This window comes from Equus przewalskii, chromosome 14, assembly GCF_037783145.1.
Source record: "Equus przewalskii isolate Varuska chromosome 14, EquPr2, whole genome shotgun sequence".
Taxonomy (NCBI): Eukaryota; Metazoa; Chordata; class Mammalia; order Perissodactyla; family Equidae; genus Equus; species Equus przewalskii.
In genome coordinates this window covers 49224557-49248303 of record NC_091844.1, presented here as the reverse complement: position 1 = coordinate 49248303, position 23747 = coordinate 49224557, and the positions used below count along the sequence as shown (strand labels likewise).

The 23747-nt window shown below is 38.1% G+C and overlaps 1 long non-coding RNA gene across 1 annotated transcript in view; it reads right to left on the bottom strand.

Annotated features, from left to right (window-relative positions):
* LOC139075631 (uncharacterized) overlaps nt 1–23747 on the bottom strand; it is a 43433-nt gene that overhangs the window by 10846 nt on the left and 8840 nt on the right. Inside the window, exons 4-7 of the long non-coding RNA XR_011526238.1 lie at nt 22162–22487; nt 19092–19350; nt 17882–18044; nt 15946–16077 (exon numbers count right to left, since the gene is read on the bottom strand). This is a non-coding gene — a long non-coding RNA (uncharacterized lncRNA). The remainder of the gene's footprint in view (nt 1–15945; nt 16078–17881; nt 18045–19091; nt 19351–22161; nt 22488–23747) is intronic.

The window sequence follows — 23747 nt, the reverse complement described above, 5'->3', positions numbered from 1 at the left end:
AGCTGCTTTGGAAGGCAGTTTGGCAGTTTTTTACAAAAGTAAACATACTTATAAGATCCAGCAATCATGCTCCTTGATATTTACCTAAAGGAGTTGAAAGCTTATGTCCACACAAAAATCTGCACATGGCTGTTTATAGCAGCTTTATTCCTAATTGCCCAAACTTGAAAGCAACCAAGATGTCCTTCAGTAAGTGAATAAATAAACTCTGGTACATCCAAACAATGAAATATTATTCAGTACTAAAAAGAAATGAATTATCAAGCCATGAAAAGACAAGGAGGAAGCTTAAATGCACATTACTAAGTGAAAGAAGCCAATCTGAAAATATTACATCCTATATGATTCTACCTATCTGAGATTGTAAAAAAGGTAAAACTACGGAGACAATAAAAAGATGTGTAGTTGCCAGTGGTTAGGTGTAGGGAGGGAAGAACAGGCAGAGCTCAGAGGATTTTTAGGGCAGTAAAAATACTCTCTATAACACTATAATGGTGGATATATGTCATTATAAATTTGCCCAGGTCAGAAAGATGGCCAAATAAGACATCCCTCATTCATAGCACCCCCTCAACAATAATTTGTCATCCATCTATGGACAAACGCACTTTTGAGGGAGCTTTGGGATCCAAGTAGGAGATTGTGAAACTCTGGTGGAATCCAAAACCAAGGAGAGCCATTTTGAGAAACCAGGCTCCCCCTACCCATGAATTTCTCCTTTTAGAAAGCCCTGGGTCACCTAGATAACTGACCACTTGAGTGACCCCACCATTCCCTTCCTGTGCCCTAATTCCTGCTCTTATGTTTTAAATTCTCTAATAGAGAGTGAACCCATGAAACCCTAGACACCCCAGCCTAGACCCTAATAAAAGCAGAGCCCCAGGTTTGAGCTTCTTCCTTCTCTTTCTATCTGCACACTTGCTGTGTGGCCCTTGGGTGTGCCATGTCCCCTTCAGGACTTGTGAGTAATAAATCTTGTTCTTCAAAGTTCCCTGATGATTGTTGCTGAGGTGAATCCTGCAATCATAGGAACAACCGCAAGATCCAGTCCAGCCACAACATTGGCTCTAGTCAAGGAAACGTCAGTGGGGTTTCCACAAGTAATATGGGCCCAAGTGAGTGCCTTAGGCCTTTCTAGCTGACAGCATCCTGATTGATAAGCTGGGCCCAAGACAACAGGTGGTTACTGGGGGTGGGCGGGGGATGGGGAGATGTTGGTCAAACGGTACAAACTTCCAGTTACAAGATGAATAACTTCTGGGGATCTAATGGTCAGCATGGTAACTATAGTTACTAATACTGTATTATATACTTGAAACTTGCTAAGAGAGTAGATCTTAAATGTTCTCACCACAAAAATGAAACGGTAATTATGTGAGGTGATGGGTGTGTTAACTAACCTTATTGTGATGATCATTTTGCAATTTATATGTGTGTCAAATCATCATATTGTACAGCTTACACTTACACAATGTTATATGTCAATTATATCTCAATAAACCTAGAAAAAAATGAGAAAAATAAATAAATTTGTTCACACCCATAGAACATAAAACAGCAAGAGTGACCTGTAATGTAAACTATGGTCTTTGAGTAATAATGACTTGTGAATGTAGGTTCATCAACTGTACCACTTTCACCACTCTGGTATGGGATGTTGACAATGGGAGAGGCTATACATGTTTGGAGGCAGGGGATATATGGGAAATATCTTTACCTTCTTCTAAATTTTGTTGCATCAGGAACATTTGCTTAGGAATCTCTTGGGATACTTACTAAAACTTGGATAACTGGAGTCCACCTGAGACCTCCTCAATCAGATCTTTGAGAGATAAGCCCAAGAATTTGCATTTTGATAAGTTTTTCGGGTAATTTCCAAGGACACTAATGTTCCTTGGATGTCAACATGGCTTTCTTTCTGATCTCCTTTAAGTCTTTACTGAAATGAAAACTCAAAGATATCTTCTCTGACCACCCTGTTTGAAACTGTGGCCTCCCTGTCCCAACACCCTACATTCCTTGTCCCCCTTCCCTACATCATTTTTATCTCTAGAATTGATCACTATCTTAAACACTATATATATTACTCATTTATTGGTTTATCTGCCCTTTCCCAAACCAATTCTCAGCAACGAGAATGTCAACTCTATAGAATAGGACTTTTTTAAAATTTGTTTTGTTCACTGCAGAATGCCTAATACCTAGTAAAGCCCTTGAACATTATAGTGTTCAATAAATATTTGTTAAATAAATTAATCACTTCATGAAGTGTTTTAAATTTGTATACTTAAAATACTAACATTCTGGCACATTTTTTTCTCCATCAAAGGAAATCTCAACTCTACCTCTCCAAAGAAAGAAAAAAAGCAATGTATAATTTGGATCTATAGTTGAAAGTTTCCTTGAAATATGTCTTGTTTGTTCTTCACACAAAATCCAGCAGGAAGATTTTGCATTCTCTATCATCACCATCTTTGTAGATTTCTTTGATGTCAAACTCTGGGGTCAAAGATTGGGTGAGGATGAAAGTAAAGGAGAAAAATCAAGAGGTGTCAACCTTAATGGTAGCAATAAATAGTGTTTTGCTAAAAGCTACCTAAGAATAGATGGCACAGTCTGTGTAGGTGTATGTAAATGATATGCAAATCAGAATCTAATTTTAATGCAAATATATGTGTGGTCCTCCTAACTATTTCATGCACCTGGATACAGCCCTAGGAAAATCCTTCTGGAGAGAAATGTACTCTCAGCAATGTTTTAATGACTGAGTGGAATGGAGAGCAGAGGGTAGCACACCTGGCATGCATTATGAGGTCTGCTTGTTAGCTGCTAAAAACAAGCTCTTATATATGGAATACTGCTTTGAAGCTTTGGAGAACTACCAATTTGAATTGCACACACCTTAACTTACCTGTTCTATAAGTGGGTATGATATTGCTTGCCCCAGGCCAGTGAAAAGTGTTACCAGTTAACCAATTGTTTAAAGCAGGCACATGTAGGAATTTTTGAACCAGAGGTACTGCTAAATATAAATTATCCCAACTCAGTGCTATGATCACATTTCATTAAGAAACACAATCCTGCCTGTGTGAATAATTTGCTTCCTACTAATAGTGTGAGTTCTATGGAGAAAAACTGTTTGAAAAAAATTTATGGTAAAATGAGTTTGTTGCTATAATGAGAGCTTAGATATGAGCAAAGTTGAAAGAAGAAGCAAAGACCCAAAGGAAATGTCTCAGTTCAAAGACCATAAATAGGAGACAAGAGGATCAAGCACCATTTTGTCTTACAACAGCACTGCATGAATTGCCCATTTCAGAGAATGACAGATGATCGCAAAAAATATTACACCTTACATTTATATATTTCTATAATTATCGTTATCAATGCTCTTCCAACTCTATTATCTCCACTGATTGTCATGACAAGAAGTAAATAGATAGGGTTCCATCACAAACTTTTTTTTATAATGTCTTAAAAAGGTAAATCAGACTTTTGTTTCCGGCCTTACTACTGTCTGTGTGCTCTAGGGACCTTTCAGCAACAGGACTCTATGTGTCGTATAGGATACATATTTTATGGTATCATTGATCTAACAGGAATAACTCTCAATGTTCCCTCCAAAACAAAAATCTTCAGCAGTGTAAGAGAGTGGCATGGAGCTAGGGACAGATTTACAGATGAGAGATCCAGGACTCCACCAAAAACAAACACTAACAACGTTGACACTATCAGGATACTGATCTTTGGGCTAATTGTGGGGTAGCACAGCTTCTAGTACTGTTTCAGGTCAAGGTGGATGGGAGTTGATGTGACCCCAGTTTCTAGGTAGAAGCTTCTGATCACCAGCAGACACAGAAATGGAAGCAATTCTAAGCCCATGCTCCTCAAAATGTGGTTTGAGAACCAGCAGCATTAGCATCATCTGGGAGCAGATTAGAAACCCAGACTCTCAGATCCCAACCCAGATCTATTGAATTATAATCTGTATTTTAATAAATTCCTTGAGGGATTCTCATCCACATTATATTTTGAGAAGACGTTGTAGAGAGAAATATTTTCTAATATGGGCCCAACAGACCACAATAATTAAAATAAGACAATGAGCTCACAGTTACAGACTATCAAGCACATGAGAGAAAAGCCATTATGAATAAAAATCAGTGGGGAAAAAAACATTATATTTAGACCTCCAAGAACTGCACATTGGAAATGTCAATACAGAGCACCAACCAGATATGTATGAATCCTGTGAGACACAAGGAAACAAAATAGTCAGCATCCAGTGAAACAGGACTGAGAAGGAACCAGTACATTGGAAACTTAAAAATAAGAAATATAATTGTTGAAATAAAAATAGAAAACAATGGATGTGTTAAGCAGATAAGACATAGTTAAAGATAGAATTAATAAGCTGGAATATATATCTAAAGAAAATTTTTTCAAAAACAAGGAATATCAGTCAATTTAGAAAGCAAAACTCATATTCAAAAGAAAGGGTAAAATTGAAATTCTTCTAGAAAAACTTAACCTGAGAGAATTTTCAGTGGACTGAAAGACGATCTCATTGTTATTAAGCTCCTACACATTCAATGGGCCTCCTTTAACCTCCAACTATGGCCTTTGCTCTTAAAACAAGCTTGTATACCTAAACTTAATTTTTCTGTAGTTGGGTGAGAGGGTTATTTTTTATCAATCACATTTATTGTCAATCTTTTTCCTTATCAACATAGAAAACTTAATCCTAAAATCCATGGCATATTTTCAAGATTCAGTCATTTGCCTTTCCCATGAGATTTCCATGTGACCAACCCATTGACCCTCCACATTCAAATATGCCTAATGCCCAGTGTGTATCTGACTAAGGAACTTTCACTCTGTGGTCCCAGTAAACCACGTACACATGGTTTTTGTTCTATAGGAATTTAGGGCTGAGCTGTATTTTGGGCATTTTTTAGCCCTTCCATTTCCTCTCTCACTTAATGAATACCGTGGCATACTAAACAGAACACCAGGATGGCATTGGCAGGGAAGAGAGTTCTAATGCTCAATTTAAACTTCTAGGCAAGGCATCAAAATAGTTTAGTCTATAATTCTCATATGCTCTGGCTTCCCACCTAGGTCTTGACTCTGCACTCACCTGAATTCTGACAGATCAGCCTTTTACTCATTCTTGTTTTCATCTGTATTACTTTTGTTGTGTCCCACCAACGAACATAGATTTGTCATTTAGAATACTATTCAAATTCCAAAACTTTGCATCCAAGACAATTATCCAGAAGTTGAGAATTTTCCAGGCATCCTATTATCAAATTTTCTCTCTCAGAATCTAGGGTTTCCAGGAATGGTTGTGATTCTCAAACCTGTTATATGCAGCTCCATACTCTTCCACTCTGATTTCCACTGCTCTCAACACTTGGGATTTTGTTTCTAAAGAAGTTTTGCTCATTTCACTGGCAGGGCTTTGGACCTTCTCCACACTGTTAACTTTCAGTTCTCTTCTCCCTTTGCAGAGAGCAGGCAATTTTCACTTCATATGGTCAGTTCTGTTAGAGGAGCTCACAAAAGTGAGATGGTCATCCCTTAGTGCAGAGATCTTCCCCTTAGACCAAAGCAAGCAAGAACTGGCACACTACAGGTGGGAAGGAAGGAGCTGGTCTGATGTGTCTCATACTGTGTTTGGAAACATTGCTTTCTTTTACATCTAGGCTCTGCTGCTCAGTCTAGTCCATTGTGCCAAATTCTTTAACTCATGGTGATTTTCTCTTAGAGGCCTCATTTCTCTTACTCCAGTTCAATCTCCTCAGGGAAACCAGGTTTTTCAAGTGGATTTGCACATGCATGAATACCATAAGGAGAGATGGGTTTAAGTTTTCTCCAAGTATGCTTTGTATTCCATGCAGAATAAATTATGAGGACTAGACCTCTGTTTCAAAGTCCTAGAATGTTTCACAGCAGTTAAAAAGCTCCTAGATGCTTGAACATTGGAGGTTCATTTGCTAAAAGGACAGAGAGAATTTTACTATGATATCAACAGTTCCGATTTTGACTTGAATTCTCTCATCCTCATTTGTACTCTAAGTTCCAACTCCTTCTCAAAGATAGAGAGAATCTCTAATAATTGAAGCATTCCACTTACTGTTACCTACGTAGACTATGAATCATTTTGCTTCTTTTCAGTGCTCCACTTGCCATGTGATGTAATTATAATGCTTTTGGTCCAGTTTAATCCTGTATCAGGATTAATTTTTTCATAATATCTATTCTCCTTTTATTCTTCAGTGAAAGAACTCCCCCTCCCCCCTGTTTAGTTTGGCACATAGCTTCCCAGAATAAGAATACATTTCTCAGAGCCATTTTTTGCTAACCATGGTCGTATATGACTATGTTCTGGCCAGTACAAGGTAAGCATAAATGTTGTGAGTCATTTTCGTACTCTTCCTTAAGAAACCTTACGTGTGCTCTTTTCTGTCATGTCTTCCTCTGCCGAGAACACAGATGACATGATCATTTCACCAAGGAGAACACAAGATAGAAGAATCCTATGCCCCCACCCCGTACTAAACCATATAAGCCTTGGAGTGCCAACTCAGACTTTTATATGAAACAGAGATAACGCTCCTAACCTGTTGCAGCCACTGTCATTTGGAGGATCTTTCACTCACACAGCAGCCAAATTTTATATCCTATAAGCTCCATAGAAATGACCTACTGGATGCTTGGAGAGCAAACTGCCTGGTCTTTTGCTACATTTCTTGCTCCTTTTCCCAATTTCTCAATCTCTTATGCTATTGATCCTGACGGTCTCTCTCCATTTATGCCTTTGCTTCACCCCTTCAGTTTGAAATGTGGACCGGATTCCCTAGATCTCTGATTTCAGTGCTCTGTCCAGCTATAGCCTTCATTTTTTTTCTCCTCAACTCAGTGATTCCACAAATATTGTTCCAGTTATTGTCTGACCACACTTCATTCTGGGTCTTCTGGCTCCACAAGCATCTTCTCAGGCAGAACTGGACACACACTGTGCGTATGCAAGACAAAGGATTTGTGTTCTGCAGCTTGGCTCCTAATTTTCCCTGCAATTGAAGGTTTTGCAAAACTCTTATTTACTACACCTTTCTAGCTAGGACAGATGAAAGAACACAGAAAGAAAACTCATTTCCATGGAAAGCGAGCATATTGAAGGCACACAAGTGAGTAATATGAAAGTGGCAAACCTCTTATCTGTCAAATACATCTTCCCTCTGACTCACACTCCAGCCAAACACCTTTGAATGGTGGGATGCTGTGTCTGTTATGCTGACTTGACCTTCTCTAGCCACCTTCCCTGAGATGCTCCAAAATTCTCTCATTATAAATGTCTCTAACATTTTCAATAACATCAATGGATGATAAAAAAGTATGCCCTTACCTCCGTCCCAGAACAGAATGTCCATTATCATTAATGATGATCATAACCTAAGAAAGGAGTCAATTGACCTCTTAGCATATTCTCTCAAGCTACATAATCAGGTTTCCCTGGGGGTTTGGTATGCATTTGATAGAACAGGATTAATTCGGCACAAAAATGTTCTCTGCCCTATTTGAACTTTAAGTAGAATACAAAATGACCTACTTTGACAATATATTTAACTTTTCTCACAGTTACTATTTTTTCCAACTCTTTGTTACCTTGCCAAAGTGTTTATGTGAAAGGATTCTCAAACTCTTACATCTACACCTATATTGGAATGTTAATGTTTTTTTAACACCACCATATTGTCAAGAAACAACCCCAGCATGAAGTAGGCAGGAAATTAGTATTAATTAGACATGAAAAGTGAATCTGAAATGGAGACTCAGGGAAGCAAATCTTCAACAATTCCATTTGGCAAGTATTTCTGATCTGATGGTATGCCAGGACACTTAAAAGAAGAAAGAGGCTGGCCAGGGAGAATAAAATTTATAAAATGGAAGATCAATGCTTCAAAAGGAATCAAGTTAAACTTTCATAAAAGAAACATAGTCATTCTAATAGGTAATCTAAAAACCTTGAAAATTTCACCATTTGTGTGTACTCCTTATGCCTCCAAATCAGATATAACTTAGATAACTTATGAAAAGGGGACCATCAAAAAATAATGAACTCTGCTGGTGTCATTATGGGTCAGTTTTGGTGATTCATCTTCACATGTTTAAATAGCTCTTCCACCTTGAATATGTTCTGATCCTGTGAAAATCCAAAACTGGTCATTGTTTCTCACGTCTTTGTTTAGGATTCTTAACAAAATGGTAATTTTTTGAAGGAGAAGCTATCTATATTTCTCTTGTACCACTCACTGGCTGCAGAGCAGTGCACACCCACACCAGTCATCCAACAAATTGTGAACTGGTTAAATCATATTTAAGATTTTGTGATATAGTGACATTTTTTAATATCAAGGATTAGATCCTTGAACTACACCACAGATGAATCTATTATACACACGTCTTATCTACACGACATTAAAATATTCAGGCTTATTAGAGGGAAAGTTATTACAAATAATTATTTAGTACTAGTGGCAGAATTAACAACAGGTTAAAGATTGCCTTTTTAAATAGTTTTTATTTTTAAATTTTTCAATGTAAAAGTATGTTTATTCACAATTCTTGATATCACCACTCCTTCAAAAGTTCTTTATAAACAAAACGCCAAGAAAAATTACAATACTAGCTAGTCAAAGTTGTGTAAAAACTTTAAAAAGCATAATTTAGACAATGACAAAGTAAATTAACTTTAGATATTTCTAGTGACACAAGGTAAGAAGCCTAGTCCTTAAATAAATACATATGATATCAGAAAATTGAGTTTTATTCTCTTACTTCAGCAAGAGAGAATTTAAGGAATCAGTTGTAAATTGGCATCTCATCACAGGAAGTGAATACACAATTTTTATTGAAGGATTGAATGGAAATCCTTAGGTTGGCATACAAGAAGGAGAGTGAGTCTTTGAATTGGTTGATTTCTTAAGACAAGGACTTATGCAAATAGGTGAGGTTCTGAGTAAAGATGGAAGTGTTATGCAAGTCATATGATATTCTGTGGTTCTAACTACATAATTGATAATGGTCACACTAGCTTTTGGCCAGGCCAAAGGGTTGGTAACAAAAGCAGTCTCTTTCTGAATCTACAGCACTGTCATGATCTCTGATATCATCAATCTAATAAAAAAAACAGCTTAGAGTCAAAGCAGGGTCCGATCTTTTGCTTCTTTTGTTAGAAGATGAGTCATCCAGTCATCTGGTATAACAGTGGCCGCATGGGAGCATTTAAGACTGGAGATGTACACAAAATAGAACAGTGATGACTGCATTTTGTAGAACGCTTCAAAGCCATGTGCAGAAATTGCTGAACTCAGGACAAGAAAGTATGTCCAGAATCTATTAGGATCTACTCTGGAGAGTCAAGTGGCTAACTCCTTCAGTTTAGAGGAATGTTCCACTTGACTAATAGTATTTATCCAAATGCAGCACAAATTGTTGGTAATGGCACAGATACCACCCTGACTGGTTAATAGAAAGTCTAAAGCTACTAAATTGTCTGCTATCACTTGGGCCAAATAGTTTAGACTTGGCTTTTGAGCTTTGAGAGCTGTGAAATTATCATTTAAAACGCAAAGTAAGATTAATGATAAGTATCTGATTACCTTTTCCAATGGTATAATCCCCATTGTAGAAACCATCACCCAGATGACATAGATAAAAAGTGAATCACTATTTCCTCTAAGTAATTCTCCAGAACAGTCTACAGTGACTTCATTTTGTAAGTTCCTGGTCATGTGCCTCAGTGAGACATTGTCCGAAAAGGCCCCAGGGGATCTTGGATTCCTAAAGTCTCTGACAATTATAATTCAGACATAATTTAAGTTACAGTGAAGGAAACAAGTAAAAGTTTGATGTCCACAAAACAGTAGTACTCTATTGGGGTGTAGGTGCCATTTACCCCGTCTGTGGGTTAGTAACTCCTATTAAGGAAGCTGAAATCTATAAAGAAAATCAGTGAACTAAAAAGAATAGGCCTGATATTTGTTTCTGGAATCTGTGTCTCCAACCTTGTGGATAGTGTAGTAAAATTTGGGGTACCCAATTGCTTCTTTTTATTCGTACTGTGTCTGTTCCTCTCAGTCCAAGCTGGCAGTTTTTCTGTTGATACAATTCATTCAAAAATTTTGTGAGCCTCCTATGCATCTCATTGGGGTTCACTGCATTAAACAAAAGTCACATTCATAAATCTATTCAAGAGTTCTTTGGGGTTTTGTTTTTTATTGAGAGAACCTGTGAGGCACACACTTAATCTCTCTATATTAAATACTCCCTCTCTCTATATATATAAAAGGGCCTTTTGCATCACTGAATAGTACTCCAGAGCATCTCCTTTAATCTGAGCCCTTAACAAAAGATTTTAGAGTCAGACAGTTGTTTTTATCTCTAAATCATGTTTTCCTGGCAGCATCCTCGATTCATTCTTTGCTCAGAATACATTTCATGATTTTAGTATCACCTGCTGTCTGGAAGAAAGTTGAGAATTTTCAAATACATCAAGGCCTGCCTCCTTTTGTTTGGCATTCCTTCCCTCAGTTCTCTGTCTCCTCTCCCATCTTATTATAAGCAGCAAAAAGAAACCACGTAGCACCTTCAGCACTTTGCTTGGAAGTCTCCTTAGTTAGATCACCCAGTTCATAAAGCACATCTTCTACCTTCCGTGTTCCTACAGGCAGTTGAGCTGTCAAGCTTCCCACTACTATATAGCAAGGACTCCCCCTTCCTGTAGTTGCCAACAGCATGTTCCTCACTTCCTTTCGAGCCCTCACTGGTGGAATCTTCAAAGTCCATATTTCTACGAAAAGTGAGTTCAGGGCACTTTAGCTCTCGCTTACACTCTCCTCAAAGCCTGCCAGGTTCCAAAACCACTCCCACATTTTAGGTTTTTATATGGCAGCACTCCACTTTCAGGTACGAAGTCTATATAATTCATTATTATGTAACAAGTTCTTCCCCTCCCCGAGATCAGCAGCTTAAATCAACAAACATTATCTCACAGTTTTTGGAGTCAGAAATTCAGGTATCGCTTAGTTGAGTGCGTCTGATTCAGATTCTCTCACAAAGTTGCCACAGAGCTGTCTGCTGAGGCTGCAGTCATCTCAAAGCTCACAGGATAAAGGATCCACTCCCAAGCTCACTCAGGTGCTGTTAGCAGGCTTGAAGACCTCACTGGCTCTTAGCTGGAGACATCAGATCCTTGCTACCTGGGCCTCTCCACAGGGCAGTTCAAAACGTGGCAGCTGGCTTCACTCGGAATTGAGTGAGAGATCTCTCTCTCCTGAGATGTCATAATTTTATCGTAACCTATTCTTGGAAGTAACATCCTATCCCTTTGCCATGTTCTGTTAGAATCAAGCCACCATGCCCAGCCCACATTCGATGGAACAGGACTCCACAAATACCAGGAGGTGGGGATCATTGTGGCCAACTTAGAGCCTGCCTACACAAAGACAATTCTGTTTAGAATAATAAAGACTGCAATGGGTGAAATCTAATTTTCCCAGAATGAAATAAACTCAGAGTTCTAAAAACTTTTTTTCTTCAACAAAATCAGAGCTCACACTGAACACATGACTCACTCTTCATTCAGTTCCATGAACCTTGAGCTCAACAGGTGCCAAAGGCCTTCATAGATAAGTGCTTATGTAGACCAGGGTGAGGGGTCTCAGCTGAATCTTGTTGAATCTCCAAACAGTGGAAAGCGCCCTCTTTAAATTAAGAAAACCTGTTTCTGGGGCCACCCTGGTGGCATAGTGGTTAATTTCTGCATGCTCTGGTTCGGCAGCCAGGTTTGTGGGTTTGGATCCCAGGCGCAGACCTACACCACTTGTCAGCAATGCTGTGGCAGCACCCCATATATAAAATAGAGGAAGAGTGGTACAGTTGTTAGCTCAGGGCTAATCTTTGTTAAGCAATAAAAGAGGAGGATTCGCAACAGATGTTCGCTCAGTGCTAATCTTCCTCAGCAAAAAACAAACAAACAAATAAACCTGTTACTTAGAACCAAAGTGAGTTTTGTTGATTTCCTTCAGCAAAGAAAAATACTACAAAGACAATTCTGAAATAGATTCTCAGTAGAAGAAGAAAATGCATGGTATTTGTTGCTTACAGCTTAGACTCAGAGGTCACTATAAGGGGGATATCAGGAGAGGTATATCAGAAGTGGTGTGAGGTCTTTGGATTGATTGGTGTAAGTGAGGCAAAGTTTTGAGCAAATAAGTGTTGTGTAAGTCATCAAACATCCCACAGTGACAATTGTGTAGGTATGGGGGTGGTTGTTCCAATTTTCAACAGCTACCACTTAATTTGAGACAAATTAATAATATCATTGCCTAATAGAATGTATTACATATTTAGTCCAAATGTCTTATATGTGAGATAAAAATGGAAATGTGACTAGGAGCTCATTGCCGAATGTATAAATTCAAATATTGAAATTGCCAGTAGCATACAGATATTTTTAAGTCCAGCTCTGTCACTCCCTGAATACACGACATTGATCAAGTTGTTTTACCTCTCTATACCTCAGGTTTTTAGTTTAAAACGGGATAAAAATAGCACCTATGCTATATGGTAGTTCTGAGGATTAAATGAGCTAATATGTGTGAATCACTTAGGTAGTGCCTGCTATATAGTTAATAACTAAATAAATGGTAGCTTTCGTGATTCTGATAATGATGGTGTCTTACTATTCATGTCAACAAGTACTTTCTGCCTATGTTTATTTCAATCCACTCTCACAGATGATTCAAATGAAACTAACAACACAATATATGCTAGCAGAAAATAGTATTTATGTACTTATTATCCATAGGATGTTACACAGAGAATTTCGCTCTAGCATTGGATATTTCTGGTGTGGAGTACATTCATCTTTCGGTTGCCTAGGTACTAGCCCTGACTGCTTCTGGATGCAGTTTCTCAGCCTTCAGGGTTGAAATCTATAACAAAACCATACTCAGTAACTGTCTGCCTCTTTAAAGCTTCATCTTTCTCTTAGCTTGGGAGCTCAGGGGTTTTAGTGTATTTTACAAAGTCTTTACTTATTAACAGATGACTTCTATTAATTTGTGGAGAAAATTAGATATTATGACGGCTAACGCCAAAACCTTATAAGCTATACCTCCAGAAACCTGATAGAAAATCTCACTTCTTTGCCTGTCCTCTTCAATTTTTCATTCTGTAATGCTGTTTCTAGTGTGATACCACAGTCAGTAAATTTTTCACTTCAGGTCTTGGCAAGAAGCCAGGGGGTTTTAAAGTCACTTGCTCAGGCAAAAGAAGAATGGTACATTTGGAGCAGAAGTATCCTGGAGGGCATTGTTGCAATTAGATAGATGAATGACCATGGGTTTTAATTAGAACACTAGGTACACACTCCATATCATTATTCTAAGAAACTGCCCTCACAGAGCGAGGTAGTGTAATACAACTGAGTCTATATCCTGCAGATCTGTAAGCACAATTTCTGGGTAGGAGCCATTTTAATTCCATTTATTTATACTTTTGCTATTTTAATAGATAGAATCATTCTTGATTAACTCTATAGGGCAGTTCTGTAATCAAATTAATTTTTAAAGTCAGTCAGAGGAGGGAAAAGAATAAGGATTATGAAGATGGATATTAATATCTTTCTCTATGTCCTACACCTAATAATAATGCTATTACCTTGTTCTTAACATAGAATACATGCTCTTATGAAAAAAAGGAAAACGGTCACAGCTTTCTGAAGACTTACTCCACACTGCATGCTTATAAAATCAAGATGAACATGTTACTTCTGCTCTCCATTTAAGGATTGCAAGCCAAATCTTGAAACAATTAAGTTCATAAATATAAAGACTTACAGGTAAAATGCAATAACAGACAACACTAAAAATAATATCTCTTTATAATAAAACTACTCCTATGTCTTCATTCACTCACTTGCTTGTTGAATTATTCACTCAACAAATTTTTCTTGATAATCAACATCATAACTTTACTGAATGCCTAGAAGGGATTATGAAAGATTCTAGAAATATAAAAGAGAATAGAATATGATCTTAATATTTGCTATGTTCTAAATGTCTGTGTCCCTCCAAAATTCATATGTTGAAACAACGCCCAAGGTGAAGGTCTTAAGAGATGAGGCCCTTGGAGGTGATTAGATCATGAGGGTAGAGACCTTACGAATAGGCTTAGTGCCCTTATAAAAGAGACCCAAGAAAGCTCCCTTGTCCCTTCCACCAAGTGAAGATACAGTGAAAAGATGGCCGTCTAAGAAGCTGGCTCTCCACAGACACTGAATCTGCCCGTTCCATGATCTTGGATTTTCCAGCCTCCAGAATTGTGAGAAATACATTGCTGATGTTTATAAGCTACCTAGTTTATAGCATTCTGTTATAGCAGACTGAACAGGCAGAAAATATTTAATAGGTGATTTTTAAAGAAAGAGAATATAGACATTAAAAATTAATAACAATACAGCAAGGCAAATTTCATCCATCAAACTGGCCTTCTTGGACAAACAATACAGCAATGCTTCTGTCTATGTTCTGTCCCTCCATATAGAGTTTGCTCAACACACTGACACTCTGGCTTCCTGAAACAGAGCGACAGAGATTCAATACAGACACACCTGTAGGACACGTGGGGAAGAATTTATAGAGATTCTTTTGAGAGGGTATTTATTACCCTAATCTTACAAACTAGGTCTTCCCAAACCCCAGAAAAACATCTGGGACCTTCTGCCAATTTTGGCCCCACACAACTTTATAACAATCCTGGACATCTGAAGACAAGATAATTCCATCCATGCCTCCCATGCCTAGAATTATCTGGCTGTACTCAGCTTTCTACCCATCACCTATTGTTTCTCTCCCTTTAAAACTTCTGTCACCCCCCTCCCAAAACTAAACTTTGATTGGCTGAATGCCCCTTTTCAATGCCTCTACTGCACCCACACCACCCGTTTCATCTTCCATAACCTCAAACACTTCATCTCCTTGTTCTAACCGATATCCTGAAATTTGCTTATACGCTGAAGACATGCTTGCCTTGCAACTTTCTGGAATGGAAATCACTATTAATAGTGGTCATTTATTGAAAACTTTGTCTAGGAACCTTGCTAATAAATTTGCAAATATTACATCTTTTCATTTTAGTTAATTCTCATAATAACCTGTGAAATAGATACTAGTATCTCTAATTTATAGCTAAAGCAAATAAGATAGACAGAAGTTAAACAATTTGCACCAAAGCATAAAGCTACCAAGTGGCAGAACTAGGATTCAAATCAAGATGTCTGCCTCTAAAATCTTACTCTTTAAAAATAACATTTTTATTTTAGAATATCCTAGACTTACAGAAAATTTGCAAAAATACTACAGTGAGTTCTCATGTATCCTTCACCCAGAATATCCAAATGTTAACAGTTTATTGCATTTGCTTAATCCTTTTCTCTCTCTCTCTCCATCCCTCTCTCTTGAAACATTTGAAGGTAAATTTCAGACGTGGTGTTCTTTTAATCCTACAAACATCACTGTTTATCGTCTTAATATAAAGACCATTCCCATTCTCTTTTGTACATCACAATATCCTTTATGCTAAAAGAAAATCCAGGATTATGTTTTTCCTTCAATGTCATCTCTGTTTACTTTCCTGAATCTGGAACAGTTTCTGAGTCTTTCTTTTTATTTCATGATATTGACATTTTGAAGATCCCATGGCATTTCTTTGTTTAATTTTTTAGAATATACCTCAATTTGGGTATATTTAGATCTATTCATGCAAACCTTACCCTCAACTACCACATCTGCTATACTTTCATTTTCTCATCACATGTAGTACAGCTACTTTTCCAAAGACTGATGGTAACACATTAGTAGAATAAGCATTTACCTTTTGCATTCTTTTACTTAAAGAGGTTTCCAAATGTTATTGTCTTCAGTTCCCGAAAAACCTGGATCTGTCTCTGCCACAAATCTTCCATCTCAGCACACTCAAATGGACTATACTAGCTCTCCTCACCACCTAAGAAAATAGTCAATGGTGCCAAAGTGCACCACAAGTCAGAAATTCAGTGCCACCCTAGGTGTCTTTGTCTACTCTGACACATGATTGTCACTAAATCTTATCCATACTATTTATAAAATTTTCTAGAATAAGTCTCCATTCCTTTATCTCCCCATCATCATTGTGCTCTCTAAGTGTCATTCTCTCCTTTTTGGACTATCACAAGTCTCCCTTGTTCCTTTTTTCCAACCTCCCATCTTGTTTTCTCCATCATCCATATCCCTTCCTCTGTTCTTTTTCTAGTACTATAAATTGGATTGAATAACTCAATTGATTAAAAGGAGTCAGTGGCTTGAAATATACCTGTTAGGATAAAGTCCAAACTTCCTAGATCATCTTATAAAACCTCTCTGATCTAGTCTCTGACTGCCTCTCCATCCTCATCTGCTGCTGCTTCGATAATCCTTACCATCACCATGCCCCACCCTCATGCTTTCTGCCTATATCTTAATTATTCCAAACCCTGATTATTCCAAAATAATTCATTATTCCAAAACATTCTTAAAATGTTCCAGACAATTTTATAACTCTAAGTCTTTGTACAAGCTGTTTGTTTTCGTGGCCTGGAAAAATATATCTCACCATCCCCATCTAATGGATATCTATTCATCCTTAAAATCACTAGAGTCTCTTTATGAGATTGTTTATTCTTGACTTTATTTTCCTGCAATTTTCTGTATTTATACCTAAATTTTTAGACATTCTTATGCTCTTGGAGCTTAAATATTTACCTTTGTAAATATTTCCTTTGCCCTCCCCCAGCACTCCTACCCTCAGTAGATGGCGGACTCATTGAGTGCAGGAAATGTGTGTTAACTTCCCTGTTGCTGAATTAATGTAAATTCTGCCCCATGAGTCTCAGATATTTCCTAGATTTAAGGGAATCAGCTTTTGCTGAAAGGAAGGATTTGAAAAGTGTCCAGGTCCACAGCAGGAAACAAAATTTCACTCTGATAGTTCAAGGGAATAGAGCTTATCAAAGAGACTACTTTCAGAGCTGTCGACAGGTTCAGGGGACCAACCAGGAGTGTTACATGACCCAGTCATTGGCAACATAGGGAGAAAATAGTAAGAGCTCAGTAAGAGCTAAAGACATGGAGGAAGGACTATGAGCAAAGTAGTAAATAAAGAGGGACCCAGTCACTGCCAGAAGCTCCGTATTAAAGCAGGAAAGGAGAGGAATACCCTGCCTCCTCTATTCTCCTGTGTGCCCGGCTCCTGCTGGCATCTCCCACTGGCTGAACTCATTGGAAAGCCAGTTCTCAAAGGAGTCCAGATGATGCTGTCTCTGGGGTCAGCTTTCTCGGCTAAGAATGGGTCTAAGCTGGGTAATGAAGAATAATCAGCATGACAGCTAAGAAAACCTGTGCAGAACTTAAGTACAGTGAGAAAAACTGGACTGTTGGTGGTGAACATGATGCAGTCTATCCAGAAACCGAATATAGTGGTGTACACCTGAAATTTACACAATGTTGTAAGCAGTATGAGTCCTATAAAATAAAAACTAAAAACTGTTCACAGGCAAGGGTTAATATTTGTTGCACCCTGTATTTTCCAGATATTCCTCTAAGCACTTTGTATCTTTCTCTTTTATTCCTCCCCACAATCCTATATTATAGGTATATTATTGTCTCCTCCTCTCTAAAAAAAACGAACCTGAAACTTAGAGAAATTATTATGAATTATCTCAGCTGACCCACAGCTTATAATGTGCTATCAGGTGCAACATTGGCTCCCTGTCAGAGGTTCTTGCATTTCTTACCTTGGCTAGATTTGCTACATCCTCAAAAGCCCTCTCATCTGGTCCAGAAACTTCTAAGGTGGGTCTCAAGTAGAGAAGAAGGTAAATGATGCATAACCATACTGCCTTAGATTTCCTCAAGATGAATTTTTTAAGCTTATTCTTAACTCTAGTGTATTTTTTGCTGGGTAAATAGAGAAATAAAGAAAGCAAGTTGGTGTGAAGTTAGGGTTTTCATGGCCCACTAATCTCAAGGCTGCTTCTCTTTACTTCTAAACCCACAACACCAGAAAAAAGAGATCTCCTCATCTCCTCTATATTTTGAAAAGAAACTTGTCTACATTAGATTTTAAGCACTTCTTTTCATTAGATAATTCTTTAACATTGGAGTTTTAAACCATTTGCCTTCAACTCCTAGAGTCTATGAATTTAATATTTAGTAGAATATTCATTTCAGGAAAATCCTCCCCAAAACAATAAGAAAACCCAGAGAATTTGTTTATACAAGGATTTCATATGGGTGTATCTAAGACTATTTACATCATTACTGGAGATTTTTACTTAATAATTTAAAAGGAAGCCAACTATACTACATTTCAGAGAAGGGACATAAAGATAGCTAAAAGATAGAAAGGTAAGACCCAGGGGAAAAGTCTGAAGGAACTAGTGTTATGTATCCTATAAAAGAAAAAAAACTGAGTAGACTCCAAATAAAGGTCTCTAAGAGGATAATATACAGAGAGAGGATGATAAATGCAGCTCACCCTATCCATCTCTGGGTAAATTCCAGGGCTAGGCACTCTAGAAAATACAAAAGTAGACAAGCATAGTGCCTACAAAGGATGGGGTGACATCTTTGCAGACAAATACTCAAAATGCAATGTTGAGTGTTTTAAGTATTATAATAGGTGCTTTGTGTAAAGGAGGACATTGATTCCACCATGCTGGTTAGTCCCCCATTATCTCTTGCCTGGAATGCTATAATAACCTCTTACTTTGTCTTACTGTTTCCACTCTCGTGCTCCCACAATCTAGCATACACAGCAGCCAGAAGGACCCCTTTAGAATCTAAGTTAGATCATGTCATTCTGCTCAAAACCTCCCAATGGCCTCTAGCACACTTCCTTACTATGGCCTACAAGGTCCTCAGTGGCTTGGCTGCTTGCTGCCTCTCCTGTGTTATCTCTCCCTTGCTCACTGCACTCAAGCCTCGCTTGTCTCCATGCTTTACCTCCTGTCCACCATGCATACTCAGCATTTGCAGTTCTTGTACTCTCTCCATGGAAGATTCCTTCTCCAGATAACTCGATCCAGAAGATGAATGCCTCAGCTCAAGCAAAGAGAGTGAATTTGCCCTTCTCCACCTTTTTGTTCTATTCAGGGCTTCAAAGGATTGGATGATGCCCATCCACATTGGTGAGGGTGATCTTCTTTACGAGGTCTGCTGATTCAAATGTTGTTCTCTTCTGGAGACATCCTCATGGACATATCTAGAAATAATGTTTTATCGGCTATCTGGGCATCCCTGAGCCCAATCAAGTTGTCATATAAAATTAACCATCACAAATGGCTTGCTCATTCACTTTACTCAACTCTCCCCTCTCAAATATCAATTCCTCAGGGAAATTTTTCTGGACCTCTTTATCTAAAAAGGCAGCTTCTGTCACTTTCTATACATTTACTCTGCTTTACTTTTCTCTCTAGCACTTACACTGTTATTACATTCTATATCCCTTTGAGTATTAATTTATTGTCTATCTCCCCCCTCCACACACCCCTAAGTGTATCCTGAGAGCAGGAACTTTGCCTTAGTCATCTAAGGTGACTTAGAGCTTAGTCATCTCCAGCACCTTGAATAGTGTCTGGCAATAGCTGAAACTCAAAAGTATTTGTCAGGTGATTGAGTTCCTCATTTTGGTTGTAGAGGAATGGGGTATTATCTGTTTTTTAGAGTAGTTTTCCGTTTTCAAAAGGTCAGAGATATTTGAAGCAGGCCTTGAAAAATTGGAAAGATTTTCAATAGAAAAAAATAAGAGAGGAAAATAAGAAAAGGTATTTCAGTATTGGACAGTACTGGAGCTAGGAAAGTATAAGTTTCCTTTAAGAATAATGAGAAACTGAGATTGATGGAAGCAGAGGAATTCTAAAGAACAGCAGTAGAGATAAAATTAGAACAGTAAGGTGTAATGAAATCATGGAGAACTTTACATACCACATTAGGACATTGTGTATTTAGCAGGAGAAATGACTGAATAGCATCCGTCTTTTAGAAAATTTAATTTGCCAACAGAATTCAGAAAAAAACTGGAGAAGAGGGAGATGAGATAGAGAACAATGGCAGTAGTTTAAACAAGGGACAGTGAAGTTCGAAAAAAGGGAGTTGCACCAGGGAAAGGGGGGTGGGAAGTCGGCACAGGGGGTGAAGGGGAGCACTTGTGTGTGACAGACAAGAAATAATGTACAAGTGAAATTTCACAATGATGTAAACTATTATGAACGCAATAAAAAATTTTTTTGAAGTATTCACAAAAAAACAGAAAAGGAGTTGCAGTAAGAATAAAATGAGATCAGGAAAAAAAGGAGGATTACAGGGTTTTGGGGTAAGAAAGATATGTTTTACTTAAAAGATTGAATTCAGTAATCTGATGGGATATTCCAAAGAAAATAGACAGTGAATCCTTTTCTGCAGTGGTGGCCCAAGACTATGTAGCAGATTGAGATTTTCAAGAAAAAAAATGTACAGAACTAATAAGAGAAACATCTCAAGGACAGAAAATTCTAAAATGTGGACATTTCTGGGGCATAATGTAGAAAAGAAGGCAGCAAATGAGACTGATAACATAAAGTCAGAGAGGAGACAAATGGAGAGTATTCACAGACTTAGAAGCTAAGAGAGCAGAATTTTAGCACAAGATAATCTAAGAGGTGAATGATGCAGAAGACTCAGTGGGATGAGACAAAGGAGAGGCCCTGGGATTTGGGGAGCAGGTTTTAACTGATTAAACTTTCATGGAGGAGGTTGTGCAAAAGGGTGACGTAATGGTGCAAAGACCACAGGATTGAGTAGTTGGAAGGTGATTAGTGAAGATTATTAGAACCTGTAGTATGGAAAGGAAAAGAAGGTATGAGATGGCATTTTACATCAAGGGACTTGCCTAGTAAGAGGCAAGAATGGCTTTTGTGTAATAAGAGCACACAGTGTCTAACACACAGTAGGTAGACTTTCAGTAAATATTCACTGAATAGATGACTTGAATATGTTTGGCATTTAGTAGGGAAAGCCTGGAGGTATGATACGATGATTTGTAAAAAATTCTGGTAGAGTTTGGGTAATAGGTTTTTTGCTCTGAAGCAGAAACTAAGGAGAGGAAGGATGAAAATACAGCAATATTGTACTTAGAATAAAATCCAAACTCCTTAACGGCCTCTCAAGACCTCCCACAAATTGTCCTGTGTTTGTCTCTCCATCCACTGTCTTTCTTCTCTACTCCACTCTCCCCCTGCTCCAGCCGCGCCAAGTTTCTTCCAGTTCTTTAAACATACAAGTTTATTCTCCCACTTGCATTTTTCCCCCTACCTGGAAAGCTCATTGCCAGAACTTTCTCAGATCTCAGCTCAAATGTGACGTTCTTAAAGAGGCTTTCTCTGACCTTTCCATGTGATGGAGCCTCTACTCAGGTCACTTTTTAAGCACATCTCCCTGTTTTGATTAATAGGATACAGACTACTCACTGAAATCATCTTTCTCAGTATTTCTTTGATTATCCTTTACTTCCTCTATTCTCCATAAGAACACAGACTACTCACTGAAATCATCTTTCTCAGTATTTCTTTGATTATCCTTTACTTCCTCTATTCTCCATAAGAACAGATGCCTCATTTACTCATTCGCTGATTATTCTCTTGACACCTGGAATAGTCTTTAGCGCATTAAAAACAAACCAAAATGAAACAAAAACAATAAATATTTGAAAACAAATTAACAAATCTTGAAGTGGAAAGGAGGAAAGGTAAGAAAGCCCACTTTAGATGACCTTAGTTATCACTATAAATTAAGTTGCAAAGCACCTTCTCAAATAAGTCTATTTCTTCCTTTTCCTCCTTCTCTCATCCTGCTCAGGCCACCAGCAATTCTGACTCAAATCACTGCAATCTCTCTGTCTCAGTTCTTGTCCCACTCCAACATGATTTCCCTACTGAAGACAAAGTGATCTTCCTAAAGTATGTATCTAATTATTTTTGCCACCTGAAGTATTTCATAGGTTCCTCATTGCTCTTAGAGCACAATTCAAACTCCTTACTTAGCTTCTCTGGCAGACTAATCCGGTCCTTGCTTCCTTCTGTAGCTTCATTTTCATCACCGCCTCCATGCCCTATGTCATAACTCTCATTGTATTCCTTGTTCATACTGAATTCTATCAGTAAGCTATGTTCCCTCACTTCTCAACTATATCCTCTTCCTGGAAACTTGTTTCCACCTTGCTTCATTTGAATCAATCTTGTGTATCCTTTGGGTCTCAGCGTGAATGTTGATTTCTCCAGGCAATATTGCACAGCCCACTCTCATCCAAGTTATGTGTCACTCCTATATATTTCCAAACAGTCTTATATCTGCTGGAGTTCTTAGCTGCAAAGCAAAATAACACGTTAGATGGTTTAAGCAGAAGAGGATTTTATTAAAGATTATTAATTAGCAGACAATATATCAGAGCAGAAGGCTTGAGAATCAGGCTTGGATGCTATGCCAACAGGAAAAGAAATGCCTGAATTTCTCCTGAAGAGACTTTATCCCTGTTACTGCTGGTCACAGCAAACACCATCAGCCCTGGACACCAAGAGCTGCCGCCATGCAGTCTTCTGTGACAAGTAATTGAATTCTGGTCACCTCTCTCCCAGCCTTGCCAGATTAAATTCATTCAGCTTTTTCTTCCTATCAGTCTCTTCCCAACTGATATGTTGGTACATCTGATTGGTGGATCCTGGTCATAGGCACAAACTCTGGACTACTGGAAGGCAAGGAAAGCACTTTTCTAACTTTTAACTTGAGAAAGCAAAACTTATGAGATGGGACGAATTGTGATAAATGTCTGCTACAAGCCTGTACTCTCTCTCTTATTGCCCTAATCACAGCATGTCTTAGTTGCTTGGCTTTTTGTCTGTCTCATTACTAACTCCCTGAAGCCAGGGGACATGCCTGCCTCATCCACTGCTGTTTCCCTAACAGCTAGCAGAGAGCCTGGCATATAGTAAATGCTAAAAATATTATTTATTGAATGAATGAATGGGTTGTAATTGGGACTTGAAGACAGTTTGAAACAGCTGTTGGAATTATAATGCAGGAATTGTAATTGGGAATCAATTAGAGAAGACTAAAAGAATTGCTGTGTTGCTTTTTAGATCTTGCCAAGTTTAGGGAGAACACATTTGTAGTGGAACTGATCATCACTGTTTAGTGAGTTTCTCAAGCAAGGCTAAGAAACCAGAAAAGGAGAACTTAGGGATCTGAACCAGTTTATTGTTGGAAAAGGATTTGTCGGCAGAAAACCAAATGGAGTTTGAGCTCAGACCTAACAAATGGTACATAAAATGACTCACCATAGAATTTAGGTAGCTTAAGGAATAAACTAAACCAGGAAGGGAATGGACAGCCTTTGAGAACACGGAAAGATGAAATTACTAAAGACGATGATAAAAGTAAAGATGCAGTTGAGTATAAGACCTAGGAAGATAGTTCACTTTCCCCTAAATTATTATAGCTGAGTCTGTTGCTCTGCCCTTCTCAGTCCCGTCCACTTTTATGCACCAATCTGAATGAAAGTAGTCAGACCACCAGCCTCAGTATCCCTTCTCCTTCCCCATCCAGAGTGGCTGAGAATTAAATTGCCCA